The 21,821-nt window shown below is 39.5% G+C and overlaps 2 long non-coding RNA genes and 1 pseudogene across 5 annotated transcripts in view; all 3 read right to left on the reverse strand.

Annotated features, from left to right (window-relative positions):
• Nucleotides 1-7,753: 7,753 nt before the first annotated feature.
• LOC146752792 (uncharacterized) lies at nt 7,754-11,171 on the reverse strand. 2 transcript variants are annotated; one of them, XR_014940392.1, is made up of 4 exons: nt 11,031-11,171; nt 9,657-9,783; nt 8,969-9,111; nt 7,754-7,957 (listed from the first exon to the last, which is right to left on the reverse strand). It is a non-coding gene; the product is annotated as an uncharacterized LOC146752792 (long non-coding RNA). The 2 variants fall into 2 exon arrangements; XR_014940391.1 differs by lacking the exon at nt 11,031-11,171 and adding an exon at nt 10,512-10,926.
• A 1,513-nt stretch (nt 11,172-12,684) lies between these two features.
• LOC146752793 (uncharacterized) lies at nt 12,685-15,269 on the reverse strand. Of its 2 annotated transcripts, none has more exons than XR_014940393.1 (3): nt 15,166-15,269; nt 14,608-14,769; nt 12,685-12,859 (listed from the first exon to the last, which is right to left on the reverse strand). It is a non-coding gene; the product is annotated as an uncharacterized LOC146752793 (long non-coding RNA). The 2 variants fall into 2 exon arrangements; XR_014940394.1 differs by lacking the exon at nt 12,685-12,859 and adding an exon at nt 13,508-13,658.
• Nucleotides 15,270-15,958: 689 nt separating this feature from the next.
• Nucleotides 15,959-21,821, reverse strand: part of LOC146752794 (uncharacterized) — a 32,098-nt pseudogene continuing 26,235 nt past the window's right edge. The window contains exons 15-19 of the transcript XR_014940368.1: nt 19,471-19,609; nt 19,068-19,207; nt 17,720-17,875; nt 16,598-16,788; nt 15,959-16,157 (exon numbers count right to left, since the gene is read on the reverse strand). The product of XR_014940368.1 is annotated as an uncharacterized LOC146752794 (transcript). The remainder of the gene's footprint in view (nt 16,158-16,597; nt 16,789-17,719; nt 17,876-19,067; nt 19,208-19,470; nt 19,610-21,821) is intronic.

The raw sequence follows: 21,821 nt of genomic DNA on the forward strand, positions 1-21,821 counted from the left end.
TATTTCAGCCTCCAACACAGTCAATTCTTGAGAGCCCCCAGTCACTCCAGAAATATGGATTGATTCTGTCCCTTCATGACTGGAGGGCATTAGGGTGCACTGTGCATCGGTATCCACCAGTGCCTTATATTTCTGTGGTTTGGATGCACCAGGCCATCGAATCCACACAGTCCAATAAACTCTATTATCCCTCTCCTCCCATGATTGAGGGCAGGGCCCCTCTATTGGTTACCTGTGATAACTGGAGCAGCTGTACTGGTGGTTGGTCTGTTTTGTAGTTCCCTTACCCATACTCTTAGTACAGGAGTAGGCTCGTCATGCCACTTCCTCATGTCTTCACCACAGTCACGTAGGTAGCGCCACATGGAAACACATGGTGTAATCATACTGTCGTTCCTTGCTTGAGCTGGAAAGCGCGTGTGTCTAATAGCTGAGATTTTATGATAAATGGGAGGAGTAGGACTGGAATATTTTGATCAGCTCCTTCATTAGAACTGGTGACCTGTACGGGGATTAACCTTCATCAGTTGTTTCTGATACTACTACGGGATCATCATGATTAATGAACTGAGACACTTGCTCTTTCACTTCGTACAGTCTGTTTGTTACTTCTTAGATTGCTGAAAAGGAGACGTGGGTTGGAGGTAACTGCTGTTCAATGTTTTGCAGTGTAAGAACCAATTAGAAAACTAGGGATCATCTATCTTGTTCCTCGTACCTTTGAAACATTGCTGCTAAAGTAATAGCATACCTTTCTGGTGCTGTTTTGGTGAGTTTCTGCCATATGTCGTCTTCACTCTCTCAGGATCATGTTCTTGGCGACAGTAGCTGGGATCAAAATTAGGGTTATACAACATTTCCACCACAGCTATTTCCCTCAAGTACTGGATGCCGTTTTCAATTGTATCCCAATTCTTCATCAGAAGCTTCAGAATGTCTCTGAAGGGAAGCTTTGCCCTCACAGCCACTAACATTCGCTCCCAGATGGTGGCAGCACCATCCATACATCTGTTCATCCCTCTGTCAATAGTTGGGTCTCTGGAAATGCTTCCTAGTTGACGAGCTTTGTTACCATCTAGAAACAAGCTACCGGCCCCGCTGCCCCAACAGCGAAGCAACCCGGTAACAAGAGATTCATTCTGGTGCCGTGTGAACTCCTTTCTTACGCCTTCGATTTCAGTCATCTTCAGGGGTCGACAAACAGTAATAGAGATTTCCTCCTCATCACTCTCTTCTTCATGCCTCTTAACTTCCTTTTGCCTTTCTCGGTGCTGATCCAGACCTGTCACCTGGATCTTCTGCTGCCTCCTCCTCTGCTTCTTTTTTCCGTCCTAGACATGAGGACACCCATTTCCATTTCTTGCCTTCCACAGGGGCAACTTATATTGTTACTGATCAGAATTGACTTGGGGATTTCCCTTTTTGGCTTGAACCTCACCTTGGAAACTCTCTTTCCAGAACAGTGTTATATAGAGCACGGTAAGCGCAAGCCAAGCCCCAGATAAGTTGTACCCTCTTAGACCTATCTAGGCTGCACCATCCCTGACTCAAATACTGGCTTCGTTTCTTGGGATCCCACAGGTGTTCAAGAGTGAAATCCCATGACATTGTGGGCCCCCACGTGTTGGTGAACCTGAAGGGAAAAAGTCAGCTTTCTGTTCTAGGACAAACAACCACACACCAATACAGTTAAATATAGCTGTGCCAGTTTATTGCGCGAATAGCCATACTTTTATAGCACACAGATAAGGGAGTACAGCAATCACACACACTAATTGGAGGAAAACATCTGCAATAACAACCCTAAACCACCCTTCAAAGCTGCGAGCCATTCATTCTTTTCCTAGAGGTGTCCTTGGTTCTCATGCTGTTTATCCTGCTTCGCAGCTGCTGCTCTGAGAAGTCCTTATCTTGATCCATGGCTGCTGCTCTGTAAATTTCTTCTTGAATTATAACAGAATGGCAGTTCCCTGGGGTCTCCAGCACGGCCCCAGCCAGCTGGCAAATACAGCTGAGGACCTTCAAGAAAGCCACGTCCTGGTAGTGTCAGTGCTTGCTGGACACCTGTGAGCCCCACAATGGGTCTCATATCTGTGTGCCACCTTCTGAACACCAGTAACATGGTGTAGATGTGAGGCCAAGCCAAGCTAAATCTAATCATGCTTCTGGAATGGGATGCTTTCTGAAGAGTCTTTACACTAATGAGAAGACCACAAACATTCACTCAGTGAGCTCGAAATCACTGTGCATTTGCAGGCCTTCGGTCTTGTTTCTCTCACAGAGACATGGTGGGATGGTTCCCACCACTGGACTGTAGCAAATGGTGTACGGACTCTTTATAATGGATGGCCAAGGAAGATGAGGAAAGGCTGCTGCCCTCTGTGAGAGGGCACTGAGCTCTGCCTGGGGATGGCACCGGAGCCAGCTGAGAACTGATGGAAAGGTCTCTAAGAGGAGAGTGGCAGATTCTGTTCCTTGCTTCCTGATCAGGAAGAACAAGGGGAGGGGGACAGGCAGGTATCTGAGTTACAGCTGGGATGGAATTGTTTTCTTCAGACTGTCTGCTATGGTGCAGTGTTTTGGTTCTAAGAGAAAAACAATGTTGATAACACTCTGGTGTTTACAGCTGCTGCTAAGCAGTGTTCTACAGAGCCAAGGCCATGGTCAGTGGAGGGCACATGGAGCTGGGAGGAAACAGACTGCAGACAGGTGACTGGAAGTTGCCTAAGGGACATTCCTTACCAACTGACAGCAAGTAGAAGGAGTACTGAAAGGGATGGGAGTTCATCTCACTCTCTTCTGCTGCCCTGAGACCATCCTGATGATGCAGAGCAGCTGCTTGTGTATCAGCTGTTATATACTATCCCATACATCTGGATATATAGTGATAAATATTACACTTCTCCTTTCCTCTCTCTTAGTAAATAGCATCATTTCACGAGTTGTACTTTTTTTTCCCCCAGTTCCCTTCCCCATCCCACTGGGAATGGGGCAGTGCACAAAGCTCTGTTCGCTGTTTTATTTACCATCGTCTTTTTGGTGCCCGATGTGAGACTCCAAAGGTTGAGACAGCAGCACATCTGTCCAGAGTGAGATAACACAGGGCTTTGTGGGAGCTGGAGAATTGCTGGCTATGATGCTGATTGTTCCCCTGTTTGTGGAGGTCTTTCAGCCTTGCACAGGCATTACACAGGCATTGCCCAACTCCTTGCTTGCTGCTTGTTTTCCCTGCTTTGCTGTTTGCCAACTCTGGGGGCTGGATTAGGATATTTATTTTGCTATGCTGTTTGACTTTGCTTTATATCATGATAAAACTGGCAGCAGTCAAAATGAAGTTTTGTACACATTCATCTCTGAGGTCACCTTTGATTTTTGGAAGTAACACTGTCGATAATGTTAGTAATTACACCCTTTACTTTGACTCCTCAGGGAGTCTGGCTACGGAGGAGATAAGGGAGGGCACTTTCCAGTAGTCCCTCAGACTCGCTCTCACTTCTTTTTGTCCTGGAGATCGAGAGCTAGTTCCAATAGCTCCAGAAGATTTTGACAGTGCCAGCAAAGAGACCAGCTCTGACACAACCGTTCATATTGCAGGCTACTGACTCAAGTGCAAAAACCCAAACCCCAATCCTAAAACCAGTCCTACGCCATATCTAAACCCATCAGAGACACAATCCCAAACACCAAACTTAAAACCAACCATACCCCAAACCCAAACTGACATAGACACAAAGCCAAACCCCAAACCTAACACCAACTGTACCCCAAACCCAAACCAACATAGACATAAAGCCAAACCCCAATTCCTAAAACATGGTCCCCCACCACATCCTCATCTCCAAATTGGAGGGAAGTGGATTTGATGGGTGGACAACTCGATGGATAAGGAATTGGTTGAAAGGCCGCAGACAGAAGGTGGTGGTCAATGGCTCTATGTCCAGGTGGAGGCCCGTAACGAGTGGTGTCCCTCAAGGGTCTGTCGTGGGTCTGGTGCTCTTTAGCATCTTTATTAATTACATTGATGAGGGAATTGAGTGCATCCTCAGCAAGTTTGCTGATGACACCAAGCTGAGTGGTGCAGTCGATACGGTGGAGGGAACAGATGCCATTCAGAGGGACCTCGACAGGCTGGAAAGCTGGGCTCGGGTGAACCTAATGAGGTTCAACACGGCAAAGTGCAAGGTTTTGCACTTGGGCCGGAAGAACCCCAGGCACCTGTACAGGCTGGGAGGAGTGGTCCTTGAGAGCAGCTCGGCAGAGAAAGACCTGGGGGTCCTGATGGACGAGAGACTCAACATGAGCCAGCAGGGCGCTCTGGCAGCCCGGAAAGCAAATGGGATCCTGGGCTCCATCAGGAGAGGGGTGGTCAGCAGGGATAGGGAGGTGATTGTCCCTCTCTACTCTGCTCTTGTGAGGCCCCATCTGTTGTACTGTGTCCAGGTGTGGAGCCCTCAGTACAAGAAAGACATGGAGATTTTGGAAAGGGTCCAGAGGAGGGCCACGAAGATGATCAGGGGGCTGGAGCACCTCCCCTGTGAGGACAGGCTGAAGGAGTTGGGTTTGTTCAGCCTGGAGAAGAGAAGGTTGTGGGGTGACCTCATTGCAGCCTTTCAATACCTGAAGGGTAATTGTTTAGTTTGTGGAAGATTGTGGAATTTTAGTTTGTGGAAACTGAAAAATTGTACTGTTTGATATGTGGGTTTTGAAGGGAATGGGACAAACTGCTTTGATGGTATAAGAAAGTGTAATTGCTATTGGTATACAGAAGTATAATTGAGGGTGTGTGGAAGTGTAACTGAAGGTACAAATAGTGAAATCGTGTACAAAGGAAAAAGAGTTAAAGAGAAAGTGAGTTTATGTGTGCTGGTATGAGAGCAACCCCCTGTATTGTTTCCCCCCCCTTGCAAGAACTCTTGGAGTGAGAGAGAGCCGGGTACGGAGACTGTTGCTGTAAGCAGCAAAGGGGGGAGGTGGGGAGGAGGGGGCAATGGAAGTGAGAATAGCCTTCATGTGCAGAGATGTAGGAAACCTGAAATCCCAGTGTTAGCACTGGACACCTGGAGAGAAGGAGGTGAAACTGAAATAGGATGTTAGTAGTTTTTGTAATGATGAGAGTTTGGAAAGTGAGAAAGTTTGGGACAGACACAGGCTGGAGGAGGAAGGACTGGCAAGGTATAACAGGGATGTCAGGACTGAAAAGAGGTGAACGATATGAAAACAAAACAAAACTGATTGACACACAGATAGTAAGGGAATTGGTGATAATAACAGCTGTTACTGTTGTGGTGCCAGAATAGGGCCGTAGGACCCAGAGATCCCCTCAGGGAGAGGTGGGGGGAGTGGGGGCTTGAAGTGCCCAGGGAGGGCTCCGCCCCACTGAAAGGAAAGCAGTGTGCAAACTGCAACGGGAAATTGCATCTAGGGAAGCAGGATAAAGAGATTTATTTTCTGGTGGATATGGGTGCTTCTTACTACTCATAGATGGTTTTGTAACAGTAATAGAAGCTACTGCCCAACAAGAAAAGGTTTACGTTTTTTTTTTTGGATTAATTAAATATAAACTAAGTAGGAATACAGAAATTCTTGTACCTGCCAGGTTGCTCTGGCAATAAATTTAATAAAACTGGAGCTAAGGGTCCAACAATATTGACTGTTTAAAAACTGTAAGTCTGAAATTAGCACAAATGGGGGAAAAGAGTGTTGTACCCCAGGAGTCACAGCAATATCAAACATGATGCACTTAGGGGTGTGGGCATCAGGGCCAAACATGAAGCCCTGAATAGAAGTTAAAAGCAAGAGATTGCCCAGTCAGGGTAAAGTGGTACCCTATAAGGATACATAACTGTAGAAGGATAGAAGACTTTCTGGAGTTTGGACTCCAATTTTGCAAAAATTTTTGATAGCAAGTGCTGTAGTTTGGTACAACACTTGAACCAAGTAATAGAATTGTTGAATGCATACACTCAGTAGTGGCAAATCCATGCACTTTATTAACCCAGTTAAGGAATGAATAGGTGGAGTTTACCTTCTGGATTTGAAGGATGTTTCTTCTGCCTGCTTTCTGTATCATGGCTTTACAAGTCGGTGTGCAAGCTTGGAGGAGCTATCCCCCTTGCACCCGGCGCTGCGCAACACTGGAATAAACATACCTGCTTTACAACCCATCTCTGGATTATAGAGTTTGATTCCGCAAGTCAGCTAAACATTTGTGGTTGGTTTTTCTTTTCCCTAAACAAAGCAACCTGTTTTCTGCACTTGCTGTGCCTTACGAAAATGCACAGAAATTAGGCAAGCCTGAGACTCACCAAACACCACATGTGACGTTTTGTAAAAGGTCAGTTTTGCAGCAGAGAACCACATATAATTATACCAAGTGTGCAACTACTTTTCCCATGCAGCAGCAGGCAGCAATGAGGCTGTTCTCATAATAAAAATACCATTTGAAAAGTAGTGTAATTAAGTGTATATCATGATTTACCCAGTAGCAACGAGAGCTCTATTAACAGCTTCTGGAACAAGTAGATCACTCCCATCCCCTGCAATGACTTTGCCTCCAATATCGCATGGCTGATAAATTGCAGTCTTCTGGATATGAAATATTTGCAAGTAATTTGCAAACTGCAGCTAATCAGAACCTTCTTCCATATTGTCACCAACCACTTCAGGCAGCATTGTTCCATTTTGACATCTGGCTATGAGGCATTCATGCACAACATTTACATACATAGGTCAATAAATAGGAGGGAGGGTGATTTCAAGTACTTATGCTTCCATCAGTTTCTTCTGTGTACCTGTGCAGTAGCTGCCCATCTCACCTGGTAGGTACGAATGCTGTTTTCTACTCCAGGTCAATAAAAGCCTCCAAGTTGACATCCACATGCAGATTTGTCCAGCTAACACCATGGAGAAAAGCTTCTAAAAGTCAGTTCAAGTTTTTAATGAGATTGCTGAGCATAAAACCACATGATTCCCATGATTTTTCACAGATTGTTTTCTGCAAACCTGGATCTCACAAGCCTACAAGCAAGGAGAAAGCTTATCGGCACAGCAACAAATAGTACGATTGTGGGTTTTTTTAAATACAATCAGTATATTGTTCTATCACCAGCTGCTTTTAAGGCAATTCACTCCCATCAAACTCTCAAATATTCACCCAAGTCGGCTTTCATCCATGTTTTTACCTCCTGAGCAATTGAATCTATAGGAACTATTGGACTTGGAGACAACACAAGGACATACTGCCAGCTGAGAAACTTTCAGCTAATTCATCCAACAGCATCTAAAGGTTCGAAGGTCACTGAGGGGGAGAACAGTATTTGGGATATTAGAATTCCCCCCAAATGTATTGGGTTTATTTTTCTAAGTTTATTAATTTAAAGCTGAATTTGCACAAGTGAGGGAAAGCACGTTTCTTCCACACTGAGGAATTGGCACCATCTTCTCTCCAAAGAAAATTCTTTTAAAAGGCCCAAAAATTAAGTATACATAAATATTAATGTGTATTCATGCTCTTCTCTCTGCCAGAGTTCTGCTAAGTACACCAGTCACGTGAAAAAAGCAAGCCAGGCCATCCTGAACAAGTACAGTTATTACTGCACAATGGGTAAATAGCAATCAGTCCTAGAGATACTGTTCCTATACAGGAGAGGCAAGACAAAAATAAATAAACCCTTAACCACAATAAAATCCAAACCCAGTTTAAGAAAGCTTGTATTTATTTCAGCCTCAATGGAGTCAGTTTGAAACTGTCAGAGAGACACTGTACACCTATATACAAATTTAAGAACACAACGGAGTAACTGTTACTGTTTATTAACAACCAGTTTTAATAATACGATAAAAGTATGTCCTGAGAAAGGGGAACAAACATGCTTCTTCAAGGTTTTTTAGCTGTTCTGGATCTCAGCCATTGCTTGATGATCAGATGATCACTTTCCTTCTTTTGTTCCTCAGATTCCTGAAGAAAACATGTCAAAAGTTACTCATCTTTTCACACAAGACTGACAAGCTCTTCTTGACCCACGCAAACATATTTCTTCCCCTAAATGGATTTCAGAATGGCATTTGCTTATTATATTTTATTCAGAAAACTATGGGATACCGAGATCATTTTAATGCAGCTTAATCACAAGGAACAAATATGGAGAATGTACAAAATCCTGTTTATCATAAAAAAGCACACACATCTGAGGAAAGCCTGAAGGCAGCTTTCATTTTGAAATACTTGTTTTCAAAAGAGTATTATAATACTTGTTTTGTGAAACATGAAGCGTTCAGAAAACATTTTTAGCCTCAATCCCTGTAGCTATGACTTGCCCAGAATTTCAGTTCTCGGTTCAGTTCCATGTTCTCAGAACTACAGTGAGAAAAGAAATTCTCATCTTCTTCATCATCTAACAAAAAAAAAAAACATTTTGGTTTCTGCCCCTATCATTCGTCAAATCATCAAAAAATTCAGAGGGATATTACAGTATGGGCAAATGATCACTTTGCTGAACAGAAAAAGGACTCTAATATAATTAAAAGATGCAGTTCCAACAGAGCAAGAATGTTCTTAGCACAATAGCTGCCGACAGAGTCATGAAACTGGCACATCAGATCCTTTGCAAGTTGGCTTAGACAGGAGATCATAGTTTAAGCATACCTAAAAAGCTGTCTAAGTTGTGCTCTAAAAAAGCGTGTAGTAGAATAATCCCACTCCGACACACTGAAATTATCTATGATTCCAAATTAGAAGACATCTCCGTGATTGCTACATCACCTACTTAGTAAACTGTAAGCCAGCCAAACACAGAGATCTTTGAGGACAAAATAAAACAGAACAGCAGGAAGACCAACAAGAATAACTTGGTAGAATAAAGAAATACCTCAGTACTTTCAACTTCCTCCTGCAAATAGATGAAACCTCCAGTCTGTTTGGACTCCTTAGTAGTTTATTTTAAGCCAAGACTACAGTATAATCGCTTACCGAAGAAGCAGGTATATCTAGAGGGCCAGAAACGACAGTGGAATACAGCTTCCTTTTGGATTGTTTTGGCTTGGTCTCTCCTTCTTCGAGACTTTCAGGTTCGTTTGATTTAGGAGAACTTACTGCTGACATCAGCTTCTTGGCTAGAAGAAATTTGTTTTGATACATAAACCAATCAACTTACTGGTTTTGTGAGTCTTTAAATCACTGAATGCAAAAAAAGCTTCGTAACAAACTTGGTTTATAAATGACACGTAAAATTTAAGTGAAAATACTCAGAAATTGTATTTGTTCATCGAGGTTCTTTATTGCTTCTATAGCTGAAACTGTTTATAGCTTCAGGTACGGCAGCTTAAAGCACGCATTAAAATGGAGTATGAAAGACAATCATGGCTCAGAAGTCGCTGGAAGTCAGAAACTTCAGCAGGAGTTAAACAACAGGCCTAACTTTCATGCTGACAGAAGCACAAGACAGAACCAATTTTCTCTGTATACTTGTAGGTTTTCACAAATGTAATAATGAATCTCTGAAGAGACGAATAAATGCATTTACTTCATAAATCAAAGGACAAGACAACTTAACATGGCAGACAAGTTCTCTAAGAACACATACATTAATAGCCTACAGCAGAAACAAGCCATTCTACAATGTCTAGAAAACATGGAATAAAACTTATTCTACACCAACCTTTAGAGTGTATAATAGAAGGAGAGCTTTGAATAAAATCTCCAACTTTTTGCAGTGTTTCATCCTTCTTTTTAGTCAGTCTTGAAGCATGTACTCACTTTCTCAGGAAGTAGTCTTTTCCGGATTTCTGTTCAACAGAGATGTGAACATGTGAAACAAGAGCATTGTTTAAACTTCATTTTAGTTCAACGTTATTTTAAGTTGACATTTTGAGCTTTACTACTGACACCTCTGTTCATTATGCTGATGATACCACAACGGCAAGTAATGTAGACAATTTTACACCCTTTAGGGAGTTGTCAAAATCTCAGCTATTTCAAGGCATACGTTTCTTAAAGTTTCTTAATAAGGCAGTAGTTTCTTTAAAAGTAGCTCCCAAGCTGTGGAGTTGTTTCTTACATAAGCTGTTCTAATTACATAAAATAAACAAACATACAAAACAGAAGACAACAGATGGGAAAAATCTACTACTCATACTCTGACCATGCCAAGGATACTGCTATCACACGTGAACATCTGTTTTTAATAACTGCCATGCATATTAATGATATGAACCTTAGTTTAATACAAGGGCTTCACTTACAAAAGCACACGATAATCCACTAAAGCTTCTCTTCCCAACTATTCATTGTGCAATATCCTTCCCTCCAAATCATTACACAGTACAGCCATTACACGCTCTGGGGACAGACTGACTTGCCCTTTGGTTAGCTTATGGAATTTAATAGGAAGAGCTCATAAGCATGTAAGATTCCCATTCAGGTATACACATAAGGATAAGACACTGCTTCTTTCGTGTGACCACACAATTACAGGACGTCCCAAGCTAGCTTCAAAACTAGAACAAAAACCAACCATTTTCTCGTCACTTGCAGAGGGTGAATTAAAAGCCATGACAGATTTTGTATTTTTCGTGTTCTCACTTTTCACAAAATCCTGGGAAAATAAGACAAGTTTCAGCCATGATTCTTTTGGAAAGAACAACTGATGTCACAAAAGTGAACACTTTAAACACTTTTGCTAATAGTAGGGAAGTATCTGCTAGTGGTAACTATTCCACTGTAAGTCAAATAATAAATAAGCATTCAATTATAAAAACAGGACATTAAGATATCAGTATTAGACATCTCATGATGTCTAAAAAGCTGATTTATGTCTACAGGTTTCAAAGAAAATACACAATGGAGTTAAGAGAAATTCCCTTCTCTTAAACCATTATCACTGAGCTTGGCTGTTAGTTTTGTTCATTAAAGCAGTTCATTGATTAAATTCTTCAACTATTTTACTGAGGTAGAAATAGCATTTTTTTAATGCTTAAATGAGAATGGTAAAAAGGCATCAGATATTTTGTTTTCTGTTGGGTCTAGGTCATACCTCATCCATGTCATCACTTCTTTTCTTTTTTGCCTTAGGCATTTTCACTCCTAAAGGTATCATGCTGCCGTGCTGCTTTATCTCCATCTTATCAGGTTGCAGAGGTGTCAGTGGGATTTCCAGCTCCGGTTTTGGGAACCGACTAGTTTTGCCATTTTCTGCGGACACTCCAGAAGAGTCGAGGACAGTTTCCAAATGCTCCTGATAGCACAGAAGAATTTTAAGTGCAAGTGTTAAGGTAGCCATGAGATTAAAAAGCTATAAAGCATCTGGAAAAGGATATGTAAGCATTCGATTTTCCTGCTGTAAGAACACTTGTAACAGAAGGAGTCTATTTCAGTTACAGCAGAGTTTTACCCTTCTTTCCTAGAACTTGTTACATTTAAAATTATTTCCAATCTATGATCACAAAAAAAGTTCTCCATTTTAAACTGAGCCTGATACTTTACAAGTCATTTCTTCTCAAGGGCACAGACAACTACACTTTTTTTTAATAGAGAATGGTGGTAGAACTGACACGATTTTCTTCATCTCAACTCTGCTGCATCAGAACTGGGCAGGAAAAGGAGCATTTGATTCAAGTGTTCGATTAACTTCCAGCTTAATCTTAGGGAATTTGCCCTTCCTCTTCTACACTAGAGATGTTATTTACATAAGTAAGGTCCAGCTGGCAAGGTGCAAGCCCAGTACAAGACATTAAAGAACTCCATTGCTATCTTTTCCCTGGAGAGAATACAGACATTCAAGCAATGACACCGTACTTAAGCTGAAGGCTATCATGTACCTGCTCATGGTCAAATGGCAGCAAATGCACAGCTAAGTGACAGGGAAATGTCAGTATGCATTTCCCCAGCAGCACTTACTGTCCACAATCCACCCAATCCTGTTTTTCTCAACAGGAACAACAAAGTCAGAACTGAGATCACCTGGACTCCTCCTTCTCTATGGCAGGAATTCAGCTAGCATATCAAAAATGAGTTCAGATGCTGGTTGAACACATGGAAGACAGGCTGCTGGGGACATCAGAAAATGGTAGATGGCTGCTTCTACTGCTGCTAGTAACTAGCAAACTCCAGTGTCCCAAACACAGACTAGCAGCTTTTACTACTTACACTGTTCCGACCCCCTGAGGGGAGTCTTCTTCCTCTCAAAAACTTACCAAAGATTGTAGAAAGACAAAAAGTAGTCAGAGCCACTTTATCAGGCTCTGCTAAGAATCTGAATGGAGTATCACCACCCACTGTAGTTCCAAGAATTAAGTTGGTTAATAAATACTTTGTTTTTAAAATATATGTAACTGCTATTTTATGAAAGTTAGCAATTAAAAACTTATATAGGAATGATTAACATCATCTGCTAACAAAACAATGTCCAGAAATCCTGCAGAGGAAGAAAATAAGTTCAATTTGCTGTGCCCGTTTCAGTGGCTCCATGAATTTTTTCCAAGTAACTTATCTAATCATGAGCCACTTCATAAGCATTAACATGAGGAGAGTTTTCAACAGCACCTGACAAAAATTCATCACACAATTGTTTCAACAGCTTTTATTCCTATCAAAGGCTATAAAAACAGGTGATCTGATCACCTTGAAAGGGATAAATAAATTAAAACTTGGGAATTGTTTAGAGAACATGAGATTTTTTCCTACTCATTCCTTATCAAAAGCAATACAATCACAACATTTTCAGATCTGAAGTTTCATACTAACCTCAGATTCATTTAATGAAGTGAGGCTCCTAGTACATCGACGTGACAAATAATTGTCTTCAGCTTTGCATCTTAATGGAATACTTTCTCCAGTTTGAGTTTTGCTTTGTTGTTTCCTAGGCTGTAAATATTTAAAAGGAGTACAGATTAGGCTATGCATTAGACCTCCAAAATATCTCGAGTTTTCTAAAGTTACAGTGTAAAACCTCAAGCTCAGACGCCACATGAACATGTAAGCTGAAACACAGCACAAGTGTGGGAAGGTAGTAACATCTATTCATTGTGTGATCTTCAGATACACCCTACTGGGTCTCACTAACAGTCTCAGGCAGTATTCTGCCTCCAAAAGAGAGAAAGCGAGACATTATTTAGGGACAAAATCTGTAACGCTGGTCGTTTTGTCATCCATTCCCCCCATACTCTGCACGCTCACAGCTGCTATGTTAGAACACCAAAGGCTAAACCTCTGCCTAATCTTCAGCATCCACATACGAATACATGGAAATCTGCATGGAAAAGTTCCATAATGTACACAGAGAGATGGTGTTCTAGTAAATAAAATATTTTTGAGAAGATGAGAGCTCATGTTTGAGTGGAAGACAAAAAGAACCAACAAGTACTCATCACTGAATATGTAGTTAAAGGACTATATGCTAAGAAAAATGATTCCAGCTCCAGTATCTCCTAGGAAAACAGAAGAACAAAAAGGGGTTAACAAGACGTTAAGTACTGACTTTCTATAAATATAATCATACCTTTTCATTTATAGAGTCATTCCTTCTACTTTGTCTTTCTTCAAGTAAAGGTATTTCTGGCAAACACTGAGGGCTACTGTGGTTAATGTGTTGTTTTAATTCCTTTATAAAGTCATCTTTGTCAGCCAGTTCTTTTCTTAACTCTTCTATCACAGTTGCATTATCCTAATAAACAGTAAAAACTGCTGAGTTGTGGGATTGGCAAAAGGAATTAACACACACAAGCAGTATTGCAATTACTTAGTAGCATCAGGTTTAGAATTGCAGGCTAGAACACTTAACTATTCAAGAACAGTAACATTTCACGGATTTGTACGGTCACTGTTACAAGTGCAGTAGTCACACAATTGCCTGGGAAGTTGTAATACAATATATTTTGATTCTTCTATTTTACTTATGTGCTTCAGCCTTCATCTCTCTTAAGATATAATAACCCGAGCTTTTATTTGTTCCCAAATCCTCGGTACTGTGAGAAAGTCGGCAGCTGTAGGGGAAGTTTTGCTATGAGAACATCTTTCTTCTCAGAGAAAGTGAATCCAAACATTCTCAAAGGAGCACAACTCATTTAGTCTTCTGTTTAGCTTCTGAAATTCTATGCTACGGCTTAGATTGGCTATCCTGATTAAAAGCTGGATGTTGAAATAAGAAATGCAACTTCCAGAGATCATCCCCCCTCTGCTTTTTCATGCTTCCCTTAATCTCTTCCACGTCCCCTTCTGTCTTTTCATGCCATTGTAGATACTACCTCGGAGAAAGCAAAGAAAGTAAGAAACCTGAGACAGAACTACTGTCTGAGTATTGAGCCTAGCTTGGGATCCGGAAATGCTGTGAATTATCAGAAAAAGCTACAGATGTCCAGTCTGACTGTAGGATCATAAGCATCAAACTGACATCTGCTTATCTGAACTACTGAAAAAATTGAAATTTTAGTAATTAACAGAAATTCTGTTTCTGAAGAACAAAAATAAAAGCTGGTGCTTTTTTTGGTTAGTCGCACATGATGTCAATACGACAGTGTTCAAGAACAGAAGCACACCCATAATACAAAGAGCAGGTACAGGAGTTTTACAGAATTTATGGGTAGCTAATCAGGTAGGAGGAAGGGAGAGATGACCTTGCTTTAATCCTTTAAGGCAGATTGTCTCAGTTCTGCTATTTCTGTCTCTTTTTGTATGGCATTAGAAACCAAAGTTTTGAGCTGTTCTTCCAAAGCTTCTACTAACTGATCTTTCTCCTCATGCCACTTTTGAATATTATGGTCCTTTTCCTCCAGCTCCTATATTTCATGTTGAAAGAAAAGCATACACAGTAGAAACAAGCAGAATCTTTAAGACAGCCTAGAATTAATAAGTTTTTCATATAGCATAAATAAGGACTCAAGCTGATAGAAAGAGTTTATGGTAAGACATTTCAATTGACATATTGTGATGTCACTCAACAAGATCAGGTTATATGCATGTATTATATATGTATTTACTATGCAGATTATTGTATTTAAAGCAATCCGCCAGTGATCTGTAGTGACTAATTATTTGAATATCTTACATGGTCTACCACTAATCTCAGATGGCCACTTTCATGTTGCTCCAATTTTTTTTTTTTTTTAACTTTTCCCTGTTGCTTGGTAAACCTGCATAATTCATTTAATAAAAATTAAGAGCAAGTAAAATACCTGTTTAAGTTGTTGGATAGTATAGTCTTTAAAATCCAGCTCATCCTTAAACTGGTTATTAATCCTTTCAAGTTCATCCATCCTGTTCCTGATGGATTCCTCCACAGAACTCATCATGGACACCTGTAATGTAAGCACAGCTCACGGTTAATTAAAAGACTTCTGTAATCCAACCTGGCCAAATACTTCTATGTTAAATAAAGAGGAATTCACAAACAAGTGCTGAGTAGGAAAACGACAGCAAGTGCAAGGTTACCAAGGAAGACATGAATTCATTTTTAAGCTTCAATTTTCCACCCCAAGCACACCCAATAAACTTTCAGACTAAGATCCTGGAAAACGGGTTTTAAGATATCTTCTTGTTTAATAATTAAATTTTAACTATGAGCATCACTGAAGCTGAAATTGAAGAAAAAAAAAATACATGCTTATATTAAAGAGCCTCTGGAAATTAGTCTATTTCTCTTCAAGAAAATAGCATTCTTCTTCCCAGTTATCAGCGTTTTTTCACAAGACTTAGGTTTTAGGCTTTGGAGTTACCACGGATACCAATGGCAAGTCACCAGTAACGTAGAGATAATAACAAGTCCCCTCCAGAGGCAGATTAGCTATTCTCTTCACAAACCTTATTCCAGACTACCAACCAACTTTACTTTCCCCTGTTCATTATCTATGTGAAACCATGTTTTAACTTCTGGTCCCCTCTAGAGCTTCAATGGCAACTTTACCTAAGATTTGCTGCTAGCCACACTAGTGTGAAATTTCCAGCTTCATAGTTAAAGTTTGAGAAGTTTTAACAGCAGAAAGCCAAGCATAATCTTACAGAAAGAAAATATCTCAGTTGACTACAAACCTCGCTTTGTACTTGCTGAATTTGTTTCTCGGCATCAGAATGTTTGTCTTTTAGATCTGCATACTCTTCTTCTTTCCTCTGCAAATCTTTTTTCAAATTCAGTACAAGGGCAGAACTCTCAGAAAGAATATTTTCTAGCCTTATGTTAAAAATAAAGACACAAAGAACATTACTGTTACACATCTCATGGAAACAGCAATTACAGCTTAATCCATGCCCTGCCTGTTGGTTTCTATTTGTAAATAGACTCTTAAATCTGTCTAGACCAGTGACAAGATTTAAACAATTACTTTTGAATTTCAGCTTGCTTCTCATAATCAGATGCTGAAGCAATAAATTATTCAGATGCTATTCTGAGGGATGTACAACAAAACCACCAGCAATCCCCATATTATTCTTTATTTCCTTGCACACTCCTGTTTTCCCTTGGAACTCAAGTAGCATACCAAAGCATCCTAAAGTAGTAGTTTGGCCATTGATAAGCATGCAGATGCATTAAGTCAAAGGGATGTTCCCATTAACTATTTTTAACTCTAGTTCATTCTCAAAGGGCTCTAAGTTAACTCAGTGGTTACTTACGATTCTATACGTTGCACTTTCTCCATTTCACTCTTTTCCTTTTCCCGAAGAGAGTGTTTCATCTGCTCCAAGCTTTCATTTAAAGCCAAACTTTTGAGCTGTTCTTCCAAAGCTTCTACTAACTGATCTCTCTCCTCACGCCACTTTTGAAGATTACGGTCCTTTACCTCCAGCTGGGCAACAAGTCTTTCCTAAAAGAATAACAGATGAACAGTGAACATCACCTACTACACACTGAACTGTTCTAACACTTCGGTAGTTAGCACCGTTTTACAGTCTTAGTAAATGTATGATCTCTTCAAGATCCACAGGAGCTCTAGAACTAGTTGCACTACAAACCTACAGAAGCAAAACCATGCTTCTATTAGACAACCTACATTACTCTCCTTGAGAAAAAAAATTAGTATTTTTTCACCTCCACATCAATTTGCTCATTTAATGATTACTAATGAGCGTTAGGAAAATAAAGTCACAAAGTGATAATAATACTAAGCTCCTCACATCCTTCTATGCTGCTTGCAGGTCCAGAAAGTCGGGACTAACTACTTCCAGATGTAAAAAAAGCTTTGCAGAATGTACAGATTCACATGTTTAAGAAGTTACATGACAAGAGCCCAGCAAACAGCTCAAGTAACTCAAGTGACTTTGTTATCAGTCACTATTTGGAAAGTGATAAAGGAGCAAAACTATGGCCGTTTGACCAAGTATTTTTATTCAGTATCTGGAGAGAAGTTTGTGGGGTTTCTTTAGAAACTCAATTGCCTTTTCTTCCTTATAAAGGCTTAAAGGCCTTCTGCTTTGCAGAAAAGAGAACAAACAAAAGCTATTGTACAAAATACTTTCTTAGCCTCATTAAATAGTGATCTATTTTTCAACTGTAATTTTCTTATTGATGTCCCACATACGTGACATTTCATTATGCACTTATGAAAGATCTTTCTTTTTGTGGCCCCCCCATTCCTTCCTTTTCCAAATCAAGCAGTTCTCATATGGGCTTTGCCACATAAGAAAGCAAGGGGACTTGGACAAGCTGCTCTTATGCACCCTTACTGTTAATACTTGGTATGTAGTTGTTTCCAAACTACAGGCACCAGACAACTCTGCCAGGACCTCATCACTTACGATTTCTGCTTGTTGCTTTCCATAATGTTGTCGGTCCTCAGCAAATTGTTTCATTTCTTTGTTGCGAAGATTCTCTGCTTCTTTTTTCTGATTTAGGAGCTCTTCTTTCTCCTCCAGCCACTTTTTTCTATCAGTTTGATACTTAGTCTCACTTTCCTATTTCAAAGAAACCAAAAATGAAATAGTGAGTCATTAAGGAATGACTTCAAAGCCAGGTCATCATTAAATAGACTAGTTTCTGCAAGATAACAGAAACATTAGCAGTTTTTACTACAGAATATTCCCAAAGGCAGGTATTGGATAATCATTAGTTCTTTTCCATTAAAAAATAATCATTTCCAGTATTTCTTATTCAGACTGGAGAGCCTCCATAAAACATCTCTTTTTCTTTATAAATGTTCACACAAGCTTTACAGAACTTACACCAAAAGTCAGTATAAGATAAACTCTTTTAACTTAAAAACTTCTAACACTTTACGCTGCCTTGCAGCAGTTGTAGGAAAACTTGCAGCTCCTTCAGGGTTGAAAGACAAAGAAAAGCAACATAGTTTACACTGTAGGAGTAGTCTCCTTTCCTATCAAACCTACTGGCAGACATTCTCATATATAGGACAGAGCACCTGAGAAACTGCTTGGAAAAAATAAAAGTCTTTTAACCAAGGAAAATTAGTAGACCCGCAGCCCAACAAAAAAGGCTTTCTAGTGATAAAGTTAGATGATGATTTTGATAGCTTATATTAGTTGCCCAAGCAACTAACAGAAAACAGTTTTGACAAATAGACCGTAAGTTACAATTTGCTTTGAGTTAGTATTCCTTTCTTGCAAACAACAATTGTATAAGTATACTCTGCTTATAGCACATTGACGTGGTATAGAATGAAGCAATGAATGTTGAACTTTCCCCTCTTCTTGAAAAAGTGAATTGGCTCTGCGCATTAAAAAAAAATATCATGAATAAGCTTACTCAAGGTGAAGGAGGAAAGAAGTTCAGAACCATTCCACTAACAGAGTGGATGTAACCTATTGTATACTCACTTAGAAAACTCCCACTGCCAGCCCATTACTTTTATTTAAAAAAACAAACAAACAACACAACAAAAAATAACATCAGATGGGATAAGACAACTAACTGTTCAGAGGCCAGCAAAAGAAGCACTGCTCATGGCAGCATAATGTAGGGAAGGCTACACTTCCTATACTATGGGGGCATCAGTGATGCCATTCTTAACGTACCACAAAAAAGCTGTACCTGGTCCCTATTGCATGTTGCACTGCAGCTTTTACAGGAAGTTTCTGTAATCAATATAACAGTTTACTTTATCAAGTTACAACTTTGAAGTTAAGTTACCTCCAGCTCTTTTTGCAGCTTTATTAATTCTGTACAGTTTTCATTCAAATTTGCCTCATCACTTTCGTTGTTCTTTTGCTGCCAGTCACTATTGCTCTGGTATTCCAGTTCACTGTATTTCTGTTTCCATGCAATCAGTTCTACTCAATACACAAAATGAGGTTAGATAGCATATCATTTCAAATATATATTTGAAATACCACACCAATGACTTTTTACTAAAGCAGCTTTGGTTTTATCTGCTACAGACATAAAGAAATAACAGAAGCCTTTAACTACAAGAGATTTGTTGTTTACTATGGAACGTTAATGCCTAAGTAACAGTCACATGAAAATGGAAGTGGCTATCACAGTACGTCTAAACCCCTTTTGCATCCCTGCTCCCTTTCCCTGGAAAGATTACCTGAAGCTAATTTTTCGTTCTCTTCTAACAGAGCTTCAAGCATTTCATCTTGTTCAAGATGCATTTCCTCTTCTTCTTCTAATGTTATCCGCATACCTTCAATTATTCTATCCCTTGCACACAGATCTGAAGGTTTGAAAATTTACAGATGAACTCCCTACTAGCTCCCATTATTCTCAAATCAAGATTCTCCCATGACCAAAAGCACTTTTAAAAGAAATAGAACATCTCCATTGAAATATTTACATACAAATATATGCAGACATGTTTTAAAATCGAAACACAGAAGACTCAAAGTCATTAGCAATGTGACAACATTTACACGGATATTCCACACACACACACACACACACACACACAGAAATAATGGCTGACCATCACATAGTTGATCATAGTCTTTGGAGATATCTTCCATCCTCTCAGTTTCCACCAGCTCCTATATTTCATATTGAAAGAAAAGCATACACAGTAGAAACAAGCAGAATCTTTAAGACAGCCTAGAATTAATAAGTTTTTCATATAGCATAAATAAGGACTCAAGCTGATAAAAAGAGTTTATGGTAAGACAATTCAATTAACATATCGTGATGTCACTCAACAAGATCAGGTTATATGCATGTATTATATAAGTATTTACTATGCAGATTATTGTATTTAAAGCAATCTGCCAGTGCTCTGTAGTGACTAATTATTTGAATATCTTTCATGGTCTACCACTAATTTCAGTTGCAACTTTCATTTTGCTCCAATTTTTTTTTTTTTTTTTTCACCTTTTTCCTGTTGCTTGGAAAACCTGCATCATTAATTTAATAAAAATTAAGAGCAAGTAAAATACCCGTTTAAGTTGTTGGATAGTATAGTCTTTAAAATCCAGCTCATCCTTAAACTGGTTATTAATCCTTTCAAGTTCATCCATCCTGTTCCTGAGGGATTCCTCCACAGAACGCATCGTGGACACCTGTAATGTAAGCACAGCTCATGGTTAATTAAAAGACTTCTGTAATCCAACCTGGCCAGATACTTCTTTGTTAAATAAAGAGGAATTCACAAACAAGTGCTGAGTAGGAAAACGACAGCAAGTGCAAGGTTACCAAGGAAGACATGAACTCATTTTTAAGCTTCAATTTTCCACCCCAAGCACACCCAATAAACTTTCAGACTAAGATACTGCAAAATGGGTTTTAAGATATCTTCTTGTTTAATAATTAAATTTTAACTATGAGCATCACTGAAGCTGAAATTGAAGAAAAAAAAATACATGCTTGTATTAAAGAGCCTCTGGAAATTAGTCTATTTCTCTTCAAGTAAATAGCATTCTTCTTCCCAGTTATCAGCGTTTTTTCACAAGACTTAGGTTTTAAGCTTTGGAGTTACCACGGATACCAATGGCAAGTCACCAGTAACGTAGAGATAATAACAAGTCCCCTCCAGAGGCAGATTAGCTATTCTCTTCACAAACCTTATTCCAGACTACCAACCAACTTTACTTTCCCCTGTTCATTATCTATGTGAAACCATGTTTTAACTTCTGGTCCCCTCTAGAGCTTCAATGGCAACTTTACCTAAGATTTGCTGCTAGCCACACTAGTGTGAAATTTCCAGCTTCATAGTTAAAGTTTGAGAAGTTTTAACAGCAGAAAGCCAAGCATAATCTTACAGAAAAAAATATCTCAGTTGACTACAAACCTCGCTTTGTACTTGCTGAATTTGTTTCTCGGCATCAGAATGTTTGTCTTTTAGATCTGCATACTCTTCTTCTTTCCTCTGCAAATCTTTTTTCAAATTCAGTACAAGGGCAGAACTCTCAGAAAGAATATTTTCTAGCCTTATGTTAAAAATAAAGACACAAAGAACATTACTGTTACTGTTACACATCTCATGGAAACAGCAATTACAGCTTAATCCGTGCCCTGCCTGTTGGTTTCTATTTGTAAATAGACTCTTAAATCTATCTAGACCAGTGATTTAAACAATTACTTTTGAATTTCAGCTTGCTTCTCATAATCAGATGCTGAAGCAATAAATTATTCAGATGCTATTCTGAGGGATGTACAACAAAACCACCAGCAATCCCCATATTATTCTTTATTTCCTTGCACACTCCTGTTTTCCCTTGGAACTCAAGTAGCATACCAAAGCATCCTAAATTAGTAGTTTGGCCATTGATAAGCATGCAAATGCATTAAGTCGAAGGGATGTTCCCATTAACTATTTTTAACTCTAGTTCATTCTCAAAGGGCTCTAAGTTAACTCAGTGGTTACTTACGATTCTATACGTTGCACTTTCTCCATTTCACTCTTTTCCTTTTCCCGAAGAGAATGTTTCATCTGCTCCAAGCTGTTTTTCAGCT

The sequence above is a fragment of the Coturnix japonica genome, unplaced genomic scaffold (genome assembly GCF_054131305.1).
Source record: "Coturnix japonica strain WE unplaced genomic scaffold, WE-NBRP24 Scf041, whole genome shotgun sequence".
NCBI classification, from domain to species: domain Eukaryota; kingdom Metazoa; phylum Chordata; class Aves; order Galliformes; family Phasianidae; genus Coturnix; species Coturnix japonica.